Genomic DNA, 23,636 nt, shown 5'->3' on the forward strand with positions numbered 1-23,636 from the left:
GATAAAGTTTCCTAAATCATATTTTTTTATGATAGTAGGTAGAATACAATGCAGTTTCCACTCAAGACTTACAATCGTGTGCAACATTATTACAGATAATTATTCACCAAAAACAGTCATGTAATATACTTGTTTCTTATACTTTAAATAAAAAAGAAACAGGACTAACTACTATGTTAATTCCAGTCACAGCTAATTGGACTGAAGTTATTAAAGACACAATCAGGCAGCTTATGTTATTATAGAATTCTCCTCAAAATGTATTCTGTTTCACTTTATATTAAGCGTGACTGTGAACAGTTAACAGCACATTCGCAAGGATTGAATCCACATAGACATGGGAGAACATCTAAAGACAATAAAAACAGACAGTAGCCTGAGTTTAGGATCAAAACCAAGGACAGTGAAGCTGTAAGGGTGCAGAACTATTATGGTTTGCTTGACTTAATCCACTACATCTCACAGGGATATACACAAAGCATACTTCCATCTCTCTGTTTTTGGTGATTTTGAGATAAATACAGTTACTTTTATTGTGTTTCTGTAGCTAAGGTAAATCCACTGATGGGTGGTTTCGCCCTTTAGCTTCACTATTTCTCTGACAAAAAGTCATTACCAGTCTTCTTGATGAGGATGTGGGGTTTTGGACTTCGAGCACTGGGAACTCCAACGCTGTGCCTTTTACTAACATCTGATATGTTTTGTCCTTGTGGTGGTCTGAGGCTAAACAAGTCAAGCAGGATGAAGTACAACATTTGTGTACTTGAAAAAAAGTCAGTCAAAATCTTAAAAATATAATTCAAAATATTATTGGAGTAAAATACTCATTTTATATTTCAACTTGAGTAAAAAAAAAAAATAAAAAAAAGAAGCAATTGCTAGTATCAAAAGTAAAATTAGTGATCTATGAGAACTTTATTTTAATAATTTATTCAACTGCAAATGTCCCCTTCTCCTTCACACCATTTTCTTTTTTCAAAAATGTCATGATCACCTGCGGCCTCATGACAGGTGATCCACTCCTGCAGTTTACTGTATGTATTCATTAAAACGAATTGGAAATGTTTTCCTGAATTGAAGTTTAGTAACACGCAAGATATTATGCATTAAAATGCAGTAAAGTAAAGATTTCAGAAAACAAAGATATATGTTACAGATATATTTGCAATATATACTTTAAGTACAGTAAAGCAGTAAAAAATACTAAGTTAGTGCCTACCACATCACTAGACACAAGTAATAAGTAGTGTGAAACTGTTAACTTGTGGCTCAACTATTCCTTTAAGGTGGTGACCTTGCTGACGTCACAGATGTCCTCACTGTTAGGTTTGCCTGTGTCTCCTAATTAGATTAGTGCAGGTTAAGCTGAAGCCCTCTTCTGAACTCTTCACCTCACCTGCATAGAAGCAAACATTGGTACAATTAGGCGCGATCCCTTCATGAATTAATAGCACAATGACAAAAGTAATTACTTCTGTAGTACAATAAACTTTAATTACATATAAAATCAATTCTTTAGTTATAAACTCATTCCCTTTTTTTGGTATAATGTCACACTTTGGTAATGAAGCTAGTTCTTTTCTAAAATACTTCTTTGAATTACTTCACATCGCCAATCAACCTTGCTATGCAAAACAGCTAAGGTTTCCGAGCAGCGGATTGGCCGCGAAATCTTGAAAGGCGACTCCGATTGGTTCAGGTTCTTGTGAAGGGCGAGGCGCGCGCGCCGCGCTATCAGCATTCCTCGCGCGCAGCGGTCTGTCGTTTCGAGATGCCGAACGGAGCGCAGGGCGCCATAGAGAGCGGCTTCGCTTGCCTGATCTCTCCGGTAAATGGGGTTTCTGATTTTTTTTTTTTTAAACCGCTGTAATGACTTGAACGCACTTTCCTGCAGGTGAAGGTATGCTGTGCAGTTGAGCTTTTTCAAATATGGTAATGACCCGCTGTAATTTGAGCTTAGACTTAAAGATGAATACCTGTGGAGAGGAGGACGAATCGGTGACTCGGTCGGGTCATGATCATATCTTTTTCCTTGCTTTGCTTTGTTCAGCTTGGTTCTTCTGCGGTTTGTTTATGACCCTGGTTTGTCCAAATGTTTGTGTTTTTCTTGCTTAATGCACGCGCTCCATGCTGTAGGCTGTAGTTTGCTTTGTAGGGACTTTGACTGATGTGGTTAAAAAAAAAACCCAGAGTTGCTCAGGACACTGGACACATTGTAGCTCGGACGTTATTTCTCTCGTATTAACTTTGGGATAATGGAGTGACATGTGCTCGATTTCGTGGCTCGTGCATAAATTGCATGCGTGCATGCATGCGTCTGAGCGTCACTCGTGTAGCCACAGGCACGGCGTTAAGGAACTGCAAGAATGAGGTAAGAAAAGGTGCTGCGTTAGAAACCGTGGCGAACGAATTGCTCACTCACGCATGATCTCGTGCAAATCAGACTTTTCACATTCGTCTTGTCTTCCTCGCGAGTCACCTTGAGCCAGACTGGAATAGGAAGAACCTCATTCATAAAAATCGCACGCAAATGCACGTCTTTATTTCTCAGCATGGAAAATAGTTGCCTCGATAATATCCACATGCATCTGCATCGACTACTTCATTGCATTTGTTTTTGGGGAATTTGGAGACTATCCTGGCAGGTTGCTGAAGAGTGACTTGAACCCATCCAGTGAGTTTTCACTTCAGTCAGTTTAATCACGTCTATATCATGCCATCACACAATGCCATTTCACCGCAGACTGCATGACTTTGATCGATCTGTCTCTAGCTTTTTATATTTTATTTGAAGAAATTCCACCAGACTTGTTTGTACTAAAGCTTCCTGACTGTTATTGCATAGCTTGTTCTACATTCTCAAATTGATAAATCTGCTGTCAATGTGTAGTCTATTTGCCTGGCTGTTTCAGTAGCTTTGTTTGCAAGCAGTCTAATTGTCTGATCTCTTCATCAGAATGAAAAACCTTGGTGTTGATTTGGAATGGAGTAACCAGAAAGGGAATATAATACAATGACACTGCTATCAGATGGAGCAAGGTGGATACTTCGTAAATAGGAGAATAATTACTGCATTAATATTTTAATACAACATTAAAGCATTTGAACTGCCATTAACTCTGGTCCTTAAAAACAACCCCCATCTCTCCATGTGAGGTCCTGTTTCAAGTTGGGATTTTATTTCTTGGTCGGGTATGTAAGACTAATGTAAAACAAATTCTTCTCATTGTTTGTACTTTTGATGGATGCTTTTTTGGCTTCTGGCAGGATACAAAGCTTGCTGGAAATACAACGAAGGTGATTGCAAACTCTGTGGAAACGCTGACCCAGTGTTGGCGGCATGTGAGATTTTGACAGGAGTAGGATGGCACCAAGTGTTGCTCTTTTACATGCACTTACATTGCAGATTTCATGCATCGTGCACATTTTTGGTTGTATTAACATTTACAGTTCTTTCTGTTCAGATTAGTAGTTACATTTTGAAAATGTTCCCGGTAGCTTTCAAACCTACTGGAAAGTTTATTTTGCATACCAGTTCTCAGGATATTTTAGATGAGTAAATGTATATAAAATAATGCAATTTTATTTATAAGATAAATCATTAATTGTGATAATGTTGGACAAACAAACAAGCAAACGGAGATAGTCCTTCTGTTTAACAACTCCATTCAGCAGCACAGAGACAAATGTGTCCTGGAACACCTGGCATGAAATCTCTAATTATTTTAAGGCTCAACATGGAAATATGCCAGACAGATGTTTGGTCTCTAGTTTTCCCAGCTAGTCAGTCACTTGTAAATATGTGAACATGGCTTGCAATGCCACATGCATGTCAGGTATAATCTCTGGCTACAAAGGGCACAAATTACAGTGGTAAACGAAACCTGAAACTTTGGTATGGGGAGCTCTTTAATTCCCTTCATAGGTACATAGCACCTTGTTTACAGCAGTGTTTCTCTAGTCATATCAAGAAGTCTGTTCTGCTGGTTGTTATTTGAACAGCAAAGTAAACTCCAGGATTAGCAGCCACAGAAAAAGAACATCCGGATAACTGTGAAAATTATGCAACAAGACAATAAAAAGCACACGCTGACAGCTGTCTTTTCATTAACAATATAAAAAACTAGTTTACATTGGAAAACCATTGTATTTTTTAAAAACAAATTAAAGTTGATTCTTATAATTATGAAACGTGACTGAAGAGCTTAAAAATGATCAAATATTTTAGCTGTCAGTTGGTAATGAGAATTTTTGCCTTCATTTCCATCTAGCTGTTTTGAACAACTTGGAACAACGACCCTTTCAAAGAGCAAAAATATTGAAATAGATAGACCTGAAATTAATAACACTTAATATACTTGAGTGCCTTAACTGATATCAACCCACTGATCTCAAACCAGTGTGGGTTTTTTTTTTTTTTGTTATTGTTTTCTAGGCTTGTACTGTAGCTTCTTTCAATTGCTGTTTTTGTGGAGTTTCTCTTGCCTGTCTCCTTTTCATGAGGTAAAATTCTGTTCATTTGGTTCTGCTCAAAAGGTCTAGTGAGCCAGTCTACAGTCTTCTATTTTGTTTTTTTACTGATTAAGACCATTGTTGAGTTGTCAGCATGTTTTGGGTCATTGTCTTGCTGCTGGATGTTTCTCCTTATTACATTGGACGTATTTCTCTGCAAATTGGCAATGTTTATGTATATTTCTAAATTTCTGTTGCTACCATCATGAGTTACATCATCAGTAAATATTAATGAACCTGATCCAAATTCATAAAACTACATCCACCATACTTTCCTGATGCTTGTATGTTTTAAATCACAAGCAGATCCTTAATTTCCCAATCCTTTTCTAGTCCTTGTGTTTTATTTATTAAAAAAACAATCTAACAGTACATTTGGGCAACAGGAAAAAATGCTGGTCACATGTCTCAATGTTGGTTTAATCAAACGGAGCCAAGTTCTGTTTTCCTAACACATCTGAAATGAATATAATGAAATGAAATGAAGTAATGATTTATAGTCTCGTATTCATCTTTTGCGCTCCAACTTAAATTTGTTTTTACAATAAAAACAAAACAAAAGGCATTGCCATTCCAATATATTTGGAGAGGACTATATACTTAAAATATTTGCATTTATGGGTTTTTGTAGCCACTAGGTTTGGATATTTGAAGTTTTTTACAGTATATTTGTACATTAAGATTATATATTTATAAAATGTGTTTTATACGCTTTGTTCACTGGTTCATTTCACACTGACACTTTTTTCTTTTCTTCCCTAACTTGTCTTGCAAACACTCTGTTGCTGTTGACATTGGGTTTTATATGGAAGTGGATTTAAAATAATAAAAAAACAGCCTATTTGGGTTATTCTAAATATTTATAAGGCTTAACTCATAATATATTTTATTTGCATTAACTTATTTTACTATCATTTTAAAATGCATGCAACAAAGTAAATGACTAGTTTTGATATACATTATTTATGTAATGGATTATTAAGTATTACATTTTCAGGCCTGTTGATTAATGTATAAATTCTTAGTGTTCTTGCTTTAGAATAACAGAGAATGTTTGGGAGATTATGTAGTCCTACAGTATGTGATAAAATGTGCTGCTCTAGATATGTTTACAGGCTTCATAGTTATTTATGCTGTATTTTTTTATTTTCTTTAGTAACAAATGTTACTACTTGTGTTGATTTGGTTTGTCCCGAAAATATTCTTCCATGTCTCCCAGATACATTTCGGTTCGTTATCCATCAGGGTAAAAGCCAAAAAAAAATCTGTAATCCATCTCTCTCTCTGATCCTGCCACATGTTGGTTTCAATTACACTTTCAGCTGGGCGCTCATCTACCAGCTGCTGTCACAGTGCCAGTCTCTTAACGGGTCTGTTTGGCTCAAAATGACCTAGCTTAGATTTTTGCGAATGTTAAACTTTAAATCACTTGAACTTTCAGCATAAACCGTCTCAGATTAAATTAATGTTGTGATGTTTACGTTGTAAGCATATTTACGTTATACAGATTATGTTTGGGCTTTTAATCTTATATTTGAAAATGGTTTTGCAACATAATTTATCACAAAATTGATAGATCATACCACTCCGTAAAAACTATATTGATGTGGTTCTGGACACATTGGAGTATAAAAGGGAAAAACAGCCTTTAAGCACTGGTTAAAAGGTGACCACTGTCTGAATGAGAACTGGACAGTGACTTAAACTTTTCTTTGCAAGTTACATTTCAGCCACGTTTAAGCTGTGCTAAACGTGTGTGTGTGTGTGTGTGTGTGTGTGTGTGTGTGTGTGTGTGTGTGTGTGTGTGTGTGTGTGTGTGTGTGTGTGTGAGTGAGATATACACTAAACAAATTCTAAACTCAAAACTTGTTTTTGCCTCCAATTTTATGTGCTGAATTTAAAGATCTTAGACTTTTTCTATGTACACAAAAGGCATATTTCTCTTAAATATTGTTCACAAATCTGAAAACCAGTCAGTATCTGGTTTGCCTCATGCAGTGCAACAGAGTTGATCAGGTTGTTGATTGTGGCCTGCAGGATGTTGGTCCACTTCTCTTCAATGGCTGTGCGAAGTTGCTCGATATTGGCAGGAACTGGAACACGCAGTCGTATGAGGAAGACGAGAATGCAGATGAGCTTCCCAGAGACGGTTTCTGACAGTTTGAGCAGAAATTCTTTGGTTATGCAAATCGATTGTTGCAGTCCGGGTGGCTGGTCTCAGACACTCTTGGAGGTGAAGATGCTGGATGTGGAGGTCCTGGGCTGGTGTGGTTACATGTGGTCTGCGGTTGTGAGGCCGTTTGGATGTACTGCCAAATTCTCTGAAATGCCTTTGGAGACGGCTGATGGGAGAGAAATAAACATTCAATTTGCAGGCAACAGCTCTGGTGGACATTCCTGCAGTCATCATGCCAATTGCACGCTGCCTCTAAACTTGCGACATCTGTGGCATTGTGCTGTGATAAAACTGCACATTTTACGGTGGTCTTTTATTGTAGCCAGCCTAAGACACATGTGCAATAATCATGCTGTCTAATCAGCATCTTGATATGCCACACCTGTGAGGTGGATGGATGATCTTGGCAAAGAAGTGCTCACTAACACAGATTTAGACAGATTTGTGAACAATATTTGAGAGAAATAGGCCTTTTGTGTACACAAATCTTAGATCTTTAAGTTCAGCTCATGGAAAATGGGGCAAAAACAAGTGTTTTGTTTATAATTTTTTTCACTGTGTTTTTTCACTGTGTGACAGCAGTGAAGTTTGCAGTAGGAACGACAGACTGGTTCAAGGTGGAGGTTGGACTGCATCAAGGATTGGCTCTGAGCCATTTCCTGTTTGCAGTGGTGATGGACAGGTTGATGGACAAGGTCAGACAGGAGTCTCTCTGGACTAAGATGTTTGCAGATGATATTGTGATTTGTGGTAAGATTAGGGAGCAGGTTGAGAAGAGCCTGGAGAGGTGGAGGTACATGCTGGAGAGAAGGGGAATGAAAGTAGGAGTAAGAATAAGTGTGTGTGAATAAGAGGGAAGGTAGTGGAGTGGTGCGGTTGCAGGGAGAAGAGGTGGAGGAGTTTAGGTATCTGGGGTCAACAGCGAAAAGTAATGGAGAGTGTGTTAGAGAAGCGAAAAAAAGAGTGCAGGCAGGGTGGAGTGGGTGGAGAAGAGTGGCAATAGTAATTTTTGATAGAAGGGTATCTGTGAGAGTGAAATGGAAAGTTTATAGGACTGTGGTGAGACCTGCGATGTTGTATGTTTAGAGACAGTGGCATTGAGTAAGACAGGAGGTGGAGCTGGAGGTAGCAGAGCTGAAGATGTTGAGGTTTTCGTTGGGAGTGACGACGATGGACAGGATAAGAAATTAGTTTATTAGAGGGACAGCGCATGTTAGACACAAGGTGAGGGAGGTGAGATTGAGATGGTTTGGACATGTGCAGAGAAGGATCATGGGGTATATCGGTAGGAGAATGCTGAGGATGGAGCCGCCCGGAAGGAGGAAAAGAGGAAGACCAAAGAGGAGGTTTATGGATGTGGTGAGGGAAGACATGCAGGTAGTTGGGTTGAAAGAGGCAGATGTAGAGGACGGGGGGTATAGAGACGAATTATCCGCTGTGGCGACTTCTAATGGGAGAAGCCGAAAGATATAATCATCTTTTCTTTTTACATTGAATTACACTTTGTGTAACTGTAAAAAAAAAAAAAGTAATGGTAATACTTGCACTCCCTTTTCCACAAGCATTGTTGAAACCAAATTTTCGCTGAAGCTTTTGTAACTTAGGCAGTTGAAGTTTTTTTTATTTTTTTATTTTTATTTTTTTTATTATTATTTTATTTTTTTCCCCTTGGTAAAGGTTGTATTCTTTTCTTTAATTTTTTCCCTAGGAAATTCAGTAAGTTTGCTCCTCAGAGTAGAGCCCTTGAGTTATCTTTGCAGGTGGTTCTATCTCGAGTGATTTATATAATTTTGCTGTTCAGCTCTACACTTTTTATGGCCATGAGGAAGTAATGTCATTTCTGTATGGATTATTATTACTATTTTTACTTATTTACTTTTTTTTTACTTATTTTTTTTTTTTTTATAAATGGTGTATTTACTTTTAGACATGTTTTGTTAGTCACACAGATATGTGAACTTATGCACATATATACAGGTTTGGGGTGGGGAGGGGCTTTTCACTGTTTTTAATTATACTTTTGAGCCTTTTAGAGTCTGGTTTTGACTTCTTTATTTAGAAAAGCTTAATCTTGGTGGGGGCTTTCATAAAAGCCAGCATTAATTGATTTTTCAGTGACATTCTGACACACCATGAAGTCACTAAGAGCATGCTGGTAATATCGACATGTGAAATTAATTCCAGCATCAAGCAAGGAATGGTTTTAAAAATTAAATCTCACCGTGCCAAAGATCAAGTGGGCACTTCCTGTGCTAATGTTTTACATTTCCTGTTTGCGGATTCATTTTAAACAATCACACGGGAGGACTTGCATCTATTGTTAAGAGAGAGAGAGAGAGAGAGAGAGAGAGAGAGAGAGAGAGAGAGAGAGAGAGAGAGAGAGAGAGAGAGAGAGAGAGAGAGAGAGAGAGAGAGAGAGAGAGAGAGAGAGAGAGAGAGAGAGAGAGAGAGAGAGAGAGAATTAATTCTCCTACTTTTAGGATATTTGTCATTTCATAGCCCAATAATCAGGGTACTTTGTTTGACTCTTGGGTTTTGAAATCTTTGTTCTGGATAAATGTGCTCATTAAGGTTCCGGCATTCATTATGTGTTTAGCGTGTTGTCTCTGGTAAAAGGTATTCATGTGGGAGAACTTCTGGCGGGTGTTAAACAAAGGGCAGTAGATAATGATCATCGTTCAGGTATTTAAAATCTGGTCCTAATTATGTGTAAATAGATGAGAAGCTACATCAAATGTGTGTGCCCTGGCTCAATCCTTTACCTGTTAAGATGTTTTGAGCGGTTAGCTATAGAACTAATATGAAGAATGTTGTACATTTTATTAAAAAAAATTTAATGATTAAATGTTTTTCCTCTTTGGGGAGTGCAGGTTATGCTCCTAAGCTTAAGGGGCTCTTTATGCATCACTCTGAGCATACAGGTACTTTTCTGGATTGAGGGTAATAATTGTGTTTTATTGAAAGGCTACATTTTATTCACTGAGCTCACTAGCATGGCCATTGTAGAATTCTGCACCTCTTGGTGAAGTGATTCAGAGACTGGTGGCTAGTGTAAATTGCATCTGAGCAATTCAGATGCCCTTAACTATCACTAACTCGCACTAAAATCCACAGTGGATATCAATGTGTGAAAGCCTTTTCTATTGCAGTATCACACTCAATTTGTTATTGATTTATTTATTGATAAATCATAAATAAAATAAAAAACCCCACTTTTTTCTGTTTAATCTCACTGCAAAGGATTACATGGCTATTTATGTAAATTGATATTCAGTCGAGCAATTCAGCTTAGGTGCCTACATTGCTGAAAGCCATGTCAATAACATTACATGGCTGGGACAACCGCCATGTGTGGAATGTTAGTTCGAGTGCAGGATGCCTTAGATCCAGCCCGGAGGTTTGCCTAATATTGAAGCTTTACTTATGTGGTTTTCAGTCTGATGTTCTCTGGACTGTAACATGAAAAACAAGCAGCCAAGAGTGTCGAGACAGTTTATATTGTACAGAGTGGATAAAGTATACAGTCTGCATGACTTATCTGAGCTGCTGTGTATGGAAAGGTAGGCTCAGACTGTATTCCATAGCTGCCATCACTCACCTTTCTGGTAATAAAATCTTTCTTTATTAAATTTGTTGTAGAAGAAACCAAAAGTTGGATACAGATGCCTTTTATGTGCATGGTTGCAGCTTTCATCTTCACTCCTGGTGCCATCAACTCTGTGATAGTATGGCTTCTGGCTGCCTGTCATAAAAAATGCCTGTCATGCTGCTGGAATTGTATGTGTGCATGCAGGTTTGGGGGCAGGTTTTTATACCTTGGTCTAGAAGACATTTCTCAGAAACCAAATGGCTCTACAATGAAAGGAATGCCTGAGAAGTTTAACCTTGTGGGAGTATGTACCAGGTATATGCAAGAAAAAAAATTTTTTCAATAAAAAACTGGTTAAGTTTAGATTTATGGTATAGGCATAGCTTAATTAGCTATATTATAATTTATATAGCAATGTTATGGGTCGTGCAAAGAGTTCAAAGGGGTGTGTGTGTGTGTGTGTGTGTGTGTGTGTGTGTGTGTGTGTGTGTGTGTGTGTGTGTGTGTGTGTGTGTGTGTGTGTGTGGGGGGCACTTGCACCCAGATGGAATCAACCATGCTGTGATTATTCCAAATCCACAGAGAAGGAGCGTACAGAGCTCCAGGCTCAGCAGGGTTGAGAAAAGTTGGGTATGCAGCCTGTTCATGTGTACGTGCTGTTAAATATTACACTGTGTGCCATGGATCTCTTTGAGCTTATGGAGGGGGAGTTTATCTAAAATCATCTTTCAGAGAGCCAAGAACAGAGCTGTGGTTCTGTGTCACTGTAGTGTATCAAGAGGAAAATGGTGCCTGTGATCAAACCCCTAAATACAGCTGCAGGTGAAAGCATCCTGCCAGACCATAGTCTTTCTTCTGTCTGTGATTTAGTAGCATGATACATTAAATGTGAAGAGGGACTTATTTTTCCTTTCTGTGACACGAGTTGAAATCTGGCCAATCGTGTTGCCTTTGAGGCATCAAAAGCATAGTAGAAATGCAATTGTGCTTTAAAAAAAAAAACGTAAATCAGATTAATAACACTGAAGCGCTGATCTCATAATCCTGTCATAATAGTTTGAATAGTTGATGGTTATGTAATAAAGAAAAGATTAAATTATATTAGCCCTGTTCTTACATGGGTACAGAGCTCAGGGTCATCAATCCTAACCTGGTTATACAACTTTTTTCATAACACTTTCTAAATAAATTTTATGTTGCTGATAATGTTGCTTGGCTTGAGGTTTAATTGTGTGTGTGTGTGTGTGTGTGTGTGTGTGTGTGTGCATGTTTGGAAAACATGAGTAATCACTATACAGGGAGTGCAGAATTATTAGGCAAATGAGTATTTTGACCACATCATCCTCGTTATGCATGTTGTCTTACTCCAAGCTGTATAGGCTGGAAAGCCTACTACCAATTAAGCATATTAGGTGATGTGCATCTCTGTAATGAGAAGGGGTGTGGTCTAATGACATCAACACCCTATATCAGGTGTGCATAATTATTAGGCAACTTCCTTTCCTTTGGCAAAATGGGTCAAAAGAAGGACTTGACAGGCTCAGAAAAGTCAAAAATAGTGAGATATATTGCAGAGGGATGCAGCAGTCTTAAAATAGCCAAGCTTCTGAAGCGTGATCATCGAACAATCAAGCGTTTCATTCAAAATAGTCGACAGGGTCGCAAGAAGCGTGTGGAAAAACCAAGGCGCAAAATAACTGCCCGTGAACTGAGAAAAGTCAAGCGTGCAGCTGCCAAGATGCCACTTGCCACCAGTTTGGCCATATTTCAGAGCTGCAACATCACTGAGTGCCCAAAAGCACAAGGTGTGCAATACTCAGAGACATGGCCAAGGTAAGAAAGGCAGAAAGTCGACCACCACTGAACAAGACACACAAGCTGAAACGTCAAGACTGGGCCAAGAAATATCTCAAGACTGATTTTTCTAAGGTTTTATGGACTGATGAAATGAGAGTGAGTCTTGATGGGCCAGATGGATGGGCCCGTGGCTGGATTGGTAAAGGGCAGAGAGCTCCAGTCCGACTCAGACGCCAGCAAGGTGGAGGTGGAGTACTGGTTTGGGCTGGTATCATCAAAGATGAGCTTGTGGGGCCTTTTCGGGTTGAGGATGGAGTCAAGCTGAACTCCCAGTCCTACTGCCAGTTTCTGGAAGACACCTTCTTCAAGCAGTGGTACAGGAAGAAGTCTGCATCCTTCAAGAAAAACATGATTTTCATGCAGGACAATGCTCCATCACACACGTCCAAGTACTCCACAGCGTGGCTGGCAAGAAAGGGTATAAAAGAAGAAAATCTAATGATATGGCCTCCTTGTTCACCTGATCTGAACCCCATTGAGAACCTGTGGTCCATCATCAAATGTGCGATTTACAAGGAGGGAAAACAGTACACCTCTCTGAACAGTGTCTGGGAGGCTGTGGTTGCTGCTGCACGCAATGTTGATGGTGAACAGATCAAAACACTGACAGAATCCATGGATGGCAGGCTTTTGAGTGTCCTTGCAAAGAAAGGTGGCTATATTGGTCACTGATTTGTTTTTGTTTGGTTTTTGAATGTCAGACATGTATATTTGTGAATGTTGAGATGTTATATTGGTTTCACTGGTAAAAATAAATAATTGAAATGGGTATGAATTTGTTTTTTGTTAAGTTGCCTAATAATATAGATATCCCCCTAAAATAGCTAAAACTAAAAACTACTTCCAAAAATATTCAGCTTTGATATTAATGAGTTTTTTGTGTTCATTGAGAACATGGTTGTTGTTCAAATTAAATCCTCAAATAAAATTAATCCTCAAAAATACAACTTGCCTAATAATTCTGCACTCCCTGTATTTGTGATCGCAAGTCCTTCATCCTTTAGTTTGAGCCTAAACCTCAGGTGCGGTGATCAAATGTGTAAATGCATATAAAACCATTTGTAATGCAGCAGTTTATGGTATAAAAGACCTGAGAAATGAACAGTAGGAGAAAAGCAGTTCAGTAAATTATAGTCTTTGTAAATGATTTTTGTTCTGGTTTTGAAAGTTTTAGAATTGTGTGCAATCGGAAGGAAATCTGATATTCAAACAAGCTGTGATCCCACATCATTTACCGCTTGCATACGCCACGCCAAGATTTTTGTTAACGCAGGAAACTGGAGTGACGTGATCTAGAACAGAACCAATGCATCTAGTCTAAACTATGTGCACATATCGAATGTCCAAGCATGTACAGTTTACTTCTTAGCGATGCTCCTGCATCTACTGGCGGTGTGCATTTACTTTTATCAAATTTTTGCGGGGTCACTTCTGGCATGTTGAGCCTTTTCAAGATGTGTGATTCAAACTTCCATACAAAAAAAAGCCATACATTCTGGCTATAATTCTATTAAGCATGCTGACTGGAGAGCAGAGTTTTTCTAGTATAGGAATTCAAACTGAATTCTTAAACGTTTCAGCCGTGATTATTATTTGGTTGAAATTCAAAATAAACTTGTTCTACATTAGTTGAAAAAAAATATATAAATGTATCAGTGGTTCCATCTAGATATGTGGATTAGCGTTAAAGAGTAAAGTGAGCTGTTTATAGCTCTTCACTAATCATTCAAGCGCATGTCTGTCTAAATAGTATAAGACAGTATAAAAACATCCACCATGCTGCCTTGTACGATTGGCATCCAAAAGCTTATATCGATTCAAATATCTATTAGGTGCATTGTGCTGCTTGAAAAATGTCACAAGTGATTTACTGTGAGTCGCTAATTGGAAAATGGGACATGTTATACACTTCGGATATAGGAAATCGTGATTTAACATGTCAGTGATCATTAAATCAGTCCATGTTACTGTTTTGTAAGCAGAATTACTGTATTCTAGTGGACCATAATTTCAGTGGGTGGAGGTCTGTCATTATCATATGCACTGCTGTAGAGATTATGTGCATGGAAAACAAGATGACTCTAATATTAGCACTCTGGTCAGAGAAGTTGCTGTAATGGCAATATCAAAATACAAATGTCAGCTTATTTAGAGCTGGTAGTTTGCTAGCAACCTAACTCTTAAAGTATTATTAAACTCTAATAGAGAAGAGTTTTACCAGCTCTGTTCCCTTTCTCAAGGGAAGCCTGCTGGGTTTTTTGTTTGTTTTTTTATAGAATATAATAAATAAAATGAGTTTAAAGGAAGAAACGTACATGAACATTACACTGTAAGTATACCTGGGCACATCTCCAAATGAATATCTATGTCTATAGGCTTCTGTAGATAAGTAAAACTTAATAGATAAATAAATAAACAAACAAATTTGGTCTTATTGTGTTAGACCTGCAGATAAAATTGTATAACCTGATTATAACCTCATATAATCATGCTGACTTGCTTAAAAGGAAGTGCCTATAAGGCTTTATAGAAATAAATTATAAATATAAAAGTTTCAAATATTTCTCAGTAAACTTTATCCCTAATGAGCAGGCTATTGGCAAGCAAAAACACCCTGGTTCTAGAAAGAACCCTGTCTCCAAAGGGAACCCATCCTCATCTGAGTAACACAATGTCCATTCATTATAGATCAGCGAGTACAAAACTCTGTGGAAAGTGCAGCCCTAAGCCATTGTTGCAAACTAAGTTATAGTCCAGTCCATCTTCATGGTTTTTAAGCCTCTTCAATCAGTGCACTGGTTAGCAGGTTTTAATACCAGAGTCTACCTGTAGCTTAAACTACAGCAGGTTGGAGGCTCGATAATGATAGTTTTAAAACGTTATTCTCATTTTCTCTCCATGTTATTCTTATTCTTTCTCATATTTAACCAATTAAATATAAGGCTAGATTAAAAGCAAAGGATTAGAAAAGTGCTGCAACTAACGATTCTTTTGATAAATGATTAATTGGTCATTTAGTTTCTTCTTTGATTATTCAGATACATAAATTCTTTAGTTTGATGTTTTGCTTATTATAACTATATAAAACCCTAATTCAGTGTTTTTATGTATACAAGTGCCACTTAAAGATTAATTATCTTTAATTTAGACATTTTAAAGCTTATAGTGGCTGCTTGTTGATGAGTGCATTGGGGATTTCTCCTTCAACAAATTCACTCATGCTGGGTTTTTTCTTTCTGTAAAAAAACAAACAGAAAAAGAAAACAGCATTTGAGTATGCAAGGTGAAGCAGTTTGTATAAATCAACATTTATATTGTATTTTGATGGCAAGTTGACAACCATGCTTGAAAATCTATATAAAATATAATACAAAATTGTTTTGACAATTGTTGTTTAAACAAATAGATATTTTGTTCATTTGTGAAGATAGAAGCTTAAAATTAAATAGTTTTCTATAATAAATGATATATACATAAATAAAATACACAAACACTAAAAACAAGCATTTGAATGTAGTAAAGCATGTTTGAAAACCGAAGTTACTGTTGTAGAAGACAAATGCTATAAAAAGAGAATGGAACAGAGAAACACAGGCGATGCTAACAGGCCTGATTGAAAAAAATGGAAAATATATACATTGGAGTATAAATGCATAATCATTCGCTGATAACCACAACAGTGACCTAAAATGTGATCATTTACTGCTGCTGTTATTTGCTGTTTTTAGATTTAGTGTTTGCACAGTTTTAATTGAATCCGTCACTATGTCGTGAGCGAACTGATTGCGCAACCTGATGCTCGCGAGTCACGACAGAACAGATCCACTGCGACTGTCCAGAAGTTACAAACAGTTTACACAATAGCACTTCATTAAACAACACCATTTTTACATGATGAGGATTAAAGTTTTTACTTGGCGTGCTGATGTTTCGCTTTTTCGGTGCTTGTGAATCACTGTGGTACTTCCATGCCACACAAGTTCCACTTTGCATAACTTGCAGGTACAGCTTTCTGTGTTGTGTTTAATATAAAATGTTACTATGCCTTGCGTTTAATGTATGATGCCCCGTTGCCTTGGATGACTTGGGACGCACACTTGTTAATACTGCCGGTTGACCCTGTACTGCCATTTTCGCAAGCGGCTGAGTTATCCTGTCTTTAAACTGAAACTTGATCAGCCCAACTAATCGATAATGGCATTTGTTGACAATGAATTTTATAATCAATTATTTTAGGTTTAATCGATTAGTAGTTGCCACTCTAGATTAGAACTTTAAGCCCTTGGAAACGGCAAGCTAACGGTCGGCCGGCAGGCAGTGTTGGGTGGGCTTTAAACTTTTGGTGTTATTTTATTTATTTATTTATTTATTTATTTATTTATTTTAAAAGAGGGTACACCTTCCTTATGATCTTCCTAATTTACAGCACAATCGGCTGATCCCGAAACAAATTGATAAATTTTAAAAATCGGCCAGATTAATTGGCTGGCAGAACAATCTGTTGACCTAGTTGTGACACATTTGCTTAGGTTTCATAAATAATCACACTTTACATGTGCAGTGTAAAACAAAACAAAATTATTGCTAGTATTAGCATCCCTGACATGTCTAAGTAATATCCAGCATTGCCAATACTGATAACCTGTACAGTTATTATTACTTGTACTACTAATGCTTTTTAAAAGCATTGCTTTATTTGTCAGTTGAACCACATCAATTAATTTTTTTTTGTTTCTAGTCATTCACTATAAATACACTGAGCGAAATAATAAACTGGCATTGATTAAGGTCAAAACAGCATTGTTTCGCTGCACAGCACACCAGCAGGAGGGCTGCAGATGAAATGACCCTAAAGTGATCCGAATTCTGCCTGCCTCTCAAGCGCTGGTTTTATTTTATTCACTTATTGGCTGTTTCCCGTGCTCCAATATCTCATCAGAGGGGAAAGGCACAATCAATGTTCTTGGAGATGCAAGAGGCAGGCTGGTTACGAGATGGAAAACAAATTCCGTGCCAGGTTCGGTCTTCATAACTGACACTTTGCCGCGCTGATATTGAGCACTGTAATTTATTAGTGGCAAGAGCCCGAGCACTCTTAGTATAAATGCAATAACTCACAAAGTCCTGAAACCACCCAGGGAATGTTCTTAAGCAGACATTAGCAATTACACCAAACTCTAGAGAATACACCCTAAGAACCAGTTTTCTTGTCATTTTGTGCTGATAGGCAGCTTCTGTTGGGAAAAGGATTTATTTGCAGTGGAGTCTAAAAGGAGATCAGGCCTTAGTTTTTTAAGACCGGATCATTTACAGGCATCAGGCCAAACACATGGTACTGGACCGGTTTCAAAGAAGGGATTTATTTAAACTTTGATGTTGATTATGCTTGTAGATCATCTTCAGATTGAGCTCTATATTTCTGTACATGATTGAGAGTAAACATTTTTAATAATTGAAGATGCATTTAACATGGACTGCATTTGACACAGATCTATATTGTGATTTAAGTAAAAGAAAATTGTGAGGAACCCAGCCAAATTTAATGTGGTAATTGTACACACAGCATGCCTTTTGGTATACTTTCTCTTTAGCATTATACAGCAGCTAGTTATGGTTCACTAATTAGATTGGCCCAGTAGCGCCTCGATGACTACTTGGATTTACTATATACAGACCTTACGAATGAGTTACGTTCCGAACCACCTTTTGTAGCATGAATTTGTTCGTAAGTTGTTAGTGTTCGTTATTGACTACGAATATCTCCTATAAATAAGAGCTATGAATACGATCAAATAAACAATAAAATACACTAAAACAAATTGAAATACTGTATACAATATTTTGTATTAAGTAATAACATTTTATAAAAAAGTCCAGTGCGCATCATGTAGAGCAGGGGTCACCAACCGTTTTAAAACAGAGAGCTATTTTTTGGGTACCGATTTATTGTGGAGGGCTACCAGTTTGAGACACACTTCTGAAATAACATTTATCAATAATAACATAAAGGTAAATTGAGCAATGATGATGATCTATGTGAAGAACACTGATCATGTTAATGATTTCTCCCAATAATGATCAATGATTTAACAAGGTAGGAAACAGATAAATATCAATATGCAAAGATTTATTTCTATAAATCTCTGCAAATAACATTTACATTTTTAAATAAACATTCTACATTTTCACTAGCCACTAAGAACTTAACAAATCATGCACTACGTTGCATCATGTTTGTACAGATTAGCAATTATGTAACATACAAAAATCAACTTGGAGACCAGCTAGCACTAATCTAATATGGAACATTTGTTTACAATTTTTTTTTCTTATTTTTTATATTGTCATTTTTAGACTAATTGATGTAGACTAATTATGGTTGACGAGTAGCGATCGACGGCTCTCCTTTGTTTAGAATTATTTCGACAAATTTTACTTTGAGGACAGGTTTGTTCGTATCTGCGAAAGTTTATAAAGTGAATGTTCGTAAAGTGGGGAGCGTTTGTACTATCTTTACTTCAGTTTTTAATTCAGAGTAGATTAGAGAAGAGTAGAGATTTGACCATATCGATTCTTCATTAATTTCTCAGTTGTAAAATGCGCTCTTGCTTCTGACTTAATTTGCTTATTCCTAGACTTTAGAAAGATATTTGGAAAATGATTAAGTTGTTGCCATAAACTGAGAGATCAATCGAACATGCTAAATTAGAAGTTAGCCAAAATGTAACAGTCTAATCATGCACTGTGACCAACAATGACACTGTTGTAACCCTAAACACAGCCAGACAAAATAACAAAACCACATGGAAAAACTACCTTGACTTTCAAGTCACTAAACCAGAACTATAAGCAGAGCTGCACATGTACATTAGATAACTTTTTTCCCCCTCTAAATAACAGGATGTGTTAAAAAAAAAAAAAAAAAAAAAGACTGAAAATGAATTTTGAGATTTTAAAGCAGAGTTTCCAAGAGGCCAAATAGTGGGTACATCAGTGACCAAAAACACATTGAAAATTATGTCATGTTTCAAGGTGAACATTCACAAAGTCATGACTTTGTATGTCAAACACGGACAAACGTCAAAAAGGAACAATGGTTGCAAGACGGAGCTCAAAGAGGATGACATCAACCGATCTGCTGCAATCTGATGGATGACTCATAATATGACGAATTGGCAGCCATCTTGTTGAACTCTATTGGCTTTGCAGAATTGTATACCAACAAAAATAGAGGAATTGAGGGGAACAATATGCACCCTATGGTGCATCTTCTTTTCTGACGATGGTCCTATTGTTACAGAATTGTTTCAGAATGACTACCCATATAAACGGAGCTAAAATTATTCAAGAGTGGGTTAATACACACAATAGTGAAGTCAAGAACCTTTCGTAGCTTTGCCAATCCTCACTTTGAGACTGAAGTTTATCTATATAGGATGTTCTGAAGCACAGGCTGCAAAGCAAAAATATATATAAGCACTATATTTAAAAAAAAAAAAAGTACTATATTTATTCCTCTAAGATCTGTAAGGTTTTCTTGCTGACAATTTTTCCAACATCCACCACAAACCGTGTGTGTGTGTGTGTGTGTGTGTGTGTGTGTGTGTGTGTGTGTGTGTGTGTGTGTGTGTGTGTGTGTGTGTGTGTGTGCTTAATTCTAGGAAGGATGATCGAGGTAAAAAAATGTTTGTGTGGTGTGTGTTAATTCCAGGAAGTATGTTGGGGGTATAATGTTTATTTTGGTGGTTTAAATACTCATGGGGCATCACAACTGTAACGATTTAAAGGACAGGAGAAAGCATCACATTTTTAAACTACCTGTGTTTATGTTGTATAGTAAATAAAGATTAGAAATTTTCTGTAAAAAAAAAAACTTATCAAAAATAACAATATAAACCCTGCCTAAACTAGAAGCATTGTGAAGACTGAATTCTCTGTGTCTTCTGTCCTTGGCCATAAAGTCTGTCCTGTACAACTGCATCCACGGTTATTGGATAAGCCAGAAAGCTTTGTATAGGGCTCATTAGATCACTTATTTAATTTTTTATATTGTATATTGGCTGACATTGTGTCTCATGTGTCGGTTATATAGTTAAATCATAGTACAGTCACTAAATTTGTCTAAATTAATTTAAAATTCTCTAAATATATGGCAATTGGTTGTGTCTGATGGCAACTTGTATTCCATTCTTTCCATTTAGTTTTCTTTGCTTTTATGGATATTGTAACAGTAATAGTGTAGTTGTTTTCAATGTATAATTATAACAATGTGAATACAAATGGTTTGATTTGAATTTTTTTTTTTTTTTTGCTCTTACGATGACTAAAGCGATACGACAAAATTATACACTTTTTTTTTTTTATAAAGTTTTAGCACGGGAAATGTTTCCAGTGCTGCATGCATATCTACTGTAGAGTTTATGGAGTATGCTAGTGTAAATTGGGCTTTTTTTTTTTTAATGTTCTAATTTAAATTATTAAATAATTACAGTATACAACCCCATACTGCTCTCTATTCATTCTCAACTTACAATGTGGTCATCGGAACACTTTCCCATTGTAAGTTAGGGACTACCTGTATTGATGAACCTGCATTGATTGATAGTATTATGTTAGTAAAACAAAGAAACAAAGTCTGAAAAACTGTTGTCACTATGCTACAGTATGTGAGAGAGCCTATGCCTATTTATAAGAAGTCACACCATGCCAGGCGTTTCAATCGAAGTCGCAAAGACAAATGAGATATCACTAGTGCATCGATCAACAATGACTGAAGGAGCAAAGCAAAACTATTAAGCTCTATGAAGGACAAAAAATACACGTTCATTTATAGATAATAAATGATATATAAATGTATGCCAGTGGGTGTGCATTTACTTCAGCATGATGCTGCAATTGGAATGCTAATGAATTGTATAAGGAACAAAACATAAAAACAGGAAAATAGCCAGTGAACTGGGTTCTTTTTGAATAACTGCACATCCTGAAGTGTTTTTCTGTTAAATGTCTTGGAGAAATAAATAGCAATAAAAAAAAATCCTTTTAATTTGTTTAGTTTCTGCCATGAAGGTCTTTTATAAAAAGGATTACTGTGGATACAATATTAAAGCACTTCAGTATTAATTTGTGATTTGAATTAGAGATGACATTGCTAGCAGAGCTACTGTTCTAGAAAATAAATTAATGGCTTCTGACCATTTAAAAACACCTGACAATAGTCCTGTGGTCCAAAATGTTAAAAATGTATTAAAGAAATGCACTGCATAGCGATGCAAGCGTTGACCGAGTAAAGTAAAGAAAATACAGAGTACTGGAATAGGAATGAGTGTGGATGAGGTAGAGGTCAGAATAATCTGTCTTTTATTGATCAGGTTAATAGCATGCTGGAAAAAGCTGCTGTTGTGACGTGCCGTCTTGGTGTGAATCATCTGCTTAATGGTCGCTTCCCAAATAGATTAGTGGGGTCCCTAGTAATTTCCAGATCACTTGCTGTGGTTTTTCTTTTAATGAGAAGAGAGGAAACCGTTTGCATTGAAGTATGTGACAACAAAGTTGAACCAGCAGTGGGTGAGCTACATTGAGTTTCTTTAGCAAGAAGGACGTCTTCTATGGTGCCTTTTAGATGCAATTACCAATTCCCAGTTGGCAATAGTGAAGTCCACGAATCTGAATGACCAAACAGCATGCATCATTGATTGCTAAAGGGTGATGGGGCGAATGGCCTTTGCAAAAGTCAATACAATTCTCAAAGGGTTTCTCACTTCATGCTACAGGTCTTGCTATTTTTTTCCTCAGGATAGTCATTCCTCATTACTGTGTCTGAGAACCTCTATAGTGGGGATCTCAAAAAATGACTACTTTTGACTAAGATGCATTAAGTGGAGGAGAGTGAATAGGACATGCCTATCTACTGGAGCAGTACTGATTGCGTGTGGTTCTGACAGGATGTGTCCCATCAGGGCATAGTGCTTCCTTCTCTAGGGATCTTTGTAACCTACTGACAGATTTGCAGTGGAAAGTTAAAGTGCAGTTTGGATAGTGTAGCGAAGTCAACTTATCTTAGCACACTCTGGTGGATCATAAAGCATGCATTTAAAAAAAAATAACACCGGATTCTCAAACCCATTAGGGCAGTAATTGTATAGCCTGAAAATGTTGTCGTTTTTGGGAATTGGACAACTAAAAGTTTAAAGCAAGGAAGTTCTGTACAATTGCCCAAGGAATCAAGTATGCTGTACAAATGGTTTACTTTATTGGCAATTAGCACAGTGTTAAATGTACCTTTTTTGGAGGTTTATTAGCATTTCAAACATTTAAAATTGTTGCTGATTTTGCATACTAGTCATAGATGAGGAGTTCTAGGTGTGTTTTGGCTTTGGGTCATTCAGATATGATATGATAATATATAATACTTGGATAGCATTCAACATTTTTGTACAATGGCACTTTTCCAAAATCGTTTTGATCAATATGCATGAAGAAATGAATGCATAGGTCTTGTCCAATAAGATATGCAAATTTTTGACTCCTTGTGTTGCAATAATTGCTTTTGGTCATAAAATGGCCATATTTGTTGCCTTTTACAGTTTAATTGTGTACCACCTGCGCTGTTAACTTTAACTATAGCCTCAGCTAAAAATCTGTGCCTGTCTGAGCACAGATACATCATCAAATTAAGCTCCTGTAGTTAACCACATGAAGATATAAGGACCAAAGATAAGTTACATTTATTTATTTATTTTTTTTTACACAACTGCATTCCTTTATGCCATTTAACTTCCTCACCACTAGAAAAAAAAAATAATAATAGTTCAGGTGTTCCCCTCCCCATCACACATTGGTGATGTGAAAATGAGATCTGAACAACTACCAAGCTGTCCTGTACAGATATCCTGATTCCACCAGGGGTTTTAGTTGCTCTAAGCGTAGCTTTTAATCTTCAATATCAACTCCTTTCTTTTGGGAGAAGCCACAATGTCTCAAAGGAGCTTTGAAATCAAATAAGCAAACCTTTATTTTTGCACTTACCCTCCTTTTGTTCATGAGGCACCATTTCACACTACGCTCAAGAATTGTCCTTAAATATTATGCAATGTTTTGAAAAGTATGATAGAAAAGATCTTTGACACAAGGGAGAAGAAATATTTTAAGGAACTGTGATGTACAAAGAGAAGGTTTGCAGATATTCAGCAAGATTTTAACAGAAATTGGACAAATTTAAGAAATTTAAGAAATTATGAAACTGTTGCAGCCAAATAGGAGTTTCTCATTGTGGCTCTTTACTTAATGCTTATGAAGGATCTTGTTTTACCGGTAAAATGATCTGGAATCATATTACAAATAATGGTTTGTTGAACAGAATGGCATCCTGCTCTCATCTCCTGAACTGTTGGATAAATTATCCTGCTCCCTCAAGACGGTAAAATAACAAGTTTTGGTTAAAGATAGCAGGCTTTGCCTTTTGCTCTTGTTTAGGGTGATGTACCCCTAAATTTGAGTAAA

The 23,636-nt window shown here is 36.9% G+C and overlaps 1 protein-coding gene across 5 annotated transcripts in view; it reads left to right on the forward strand.

The window, feature by feature from the left end:
* Positions 1-1,603: 1,603 nt before the first annotated feature.
* b3galt1b (UDP-Gal:betaGlcNAc beta 1,3-galactosyltransferase, polypeptide 1b) overlaps positions 1,604-23,636 on the forward strand; it is a 122,837-nt gene continuing 100,804 nt past the window's right edge. For 4 of the 5 annotated variants that reach the window (XM_046844804.1, XM_046844805.1, XM_046844802.1 and 1 more), the window contains exon 1: positions 1,604-1,828. The gene's annotated coding sequence lies outside the window, so the exon portion shown is untranslated. The remainder of the gene's footprint in view (positions 1,829-23,636) is intronic. The other variant, XM_046844806.1, reaches the window with a different exon arrangement.

Source organism: Silurus meridionalis, chromosome 3, assembly GCF_014805685.1.
Source record: "Silurus meridionalis isolate SWU-2019-XX chromosome 3, ASM1480568v1, whole genome shotgun sequence".
Taxonomy (NCBI): domain Eukaryota; kingdom Metazoa; phylum Chordata; class Actinopteri; order Siluriformes; family Siluridae; genus Silurus; species Silurus meridionalis.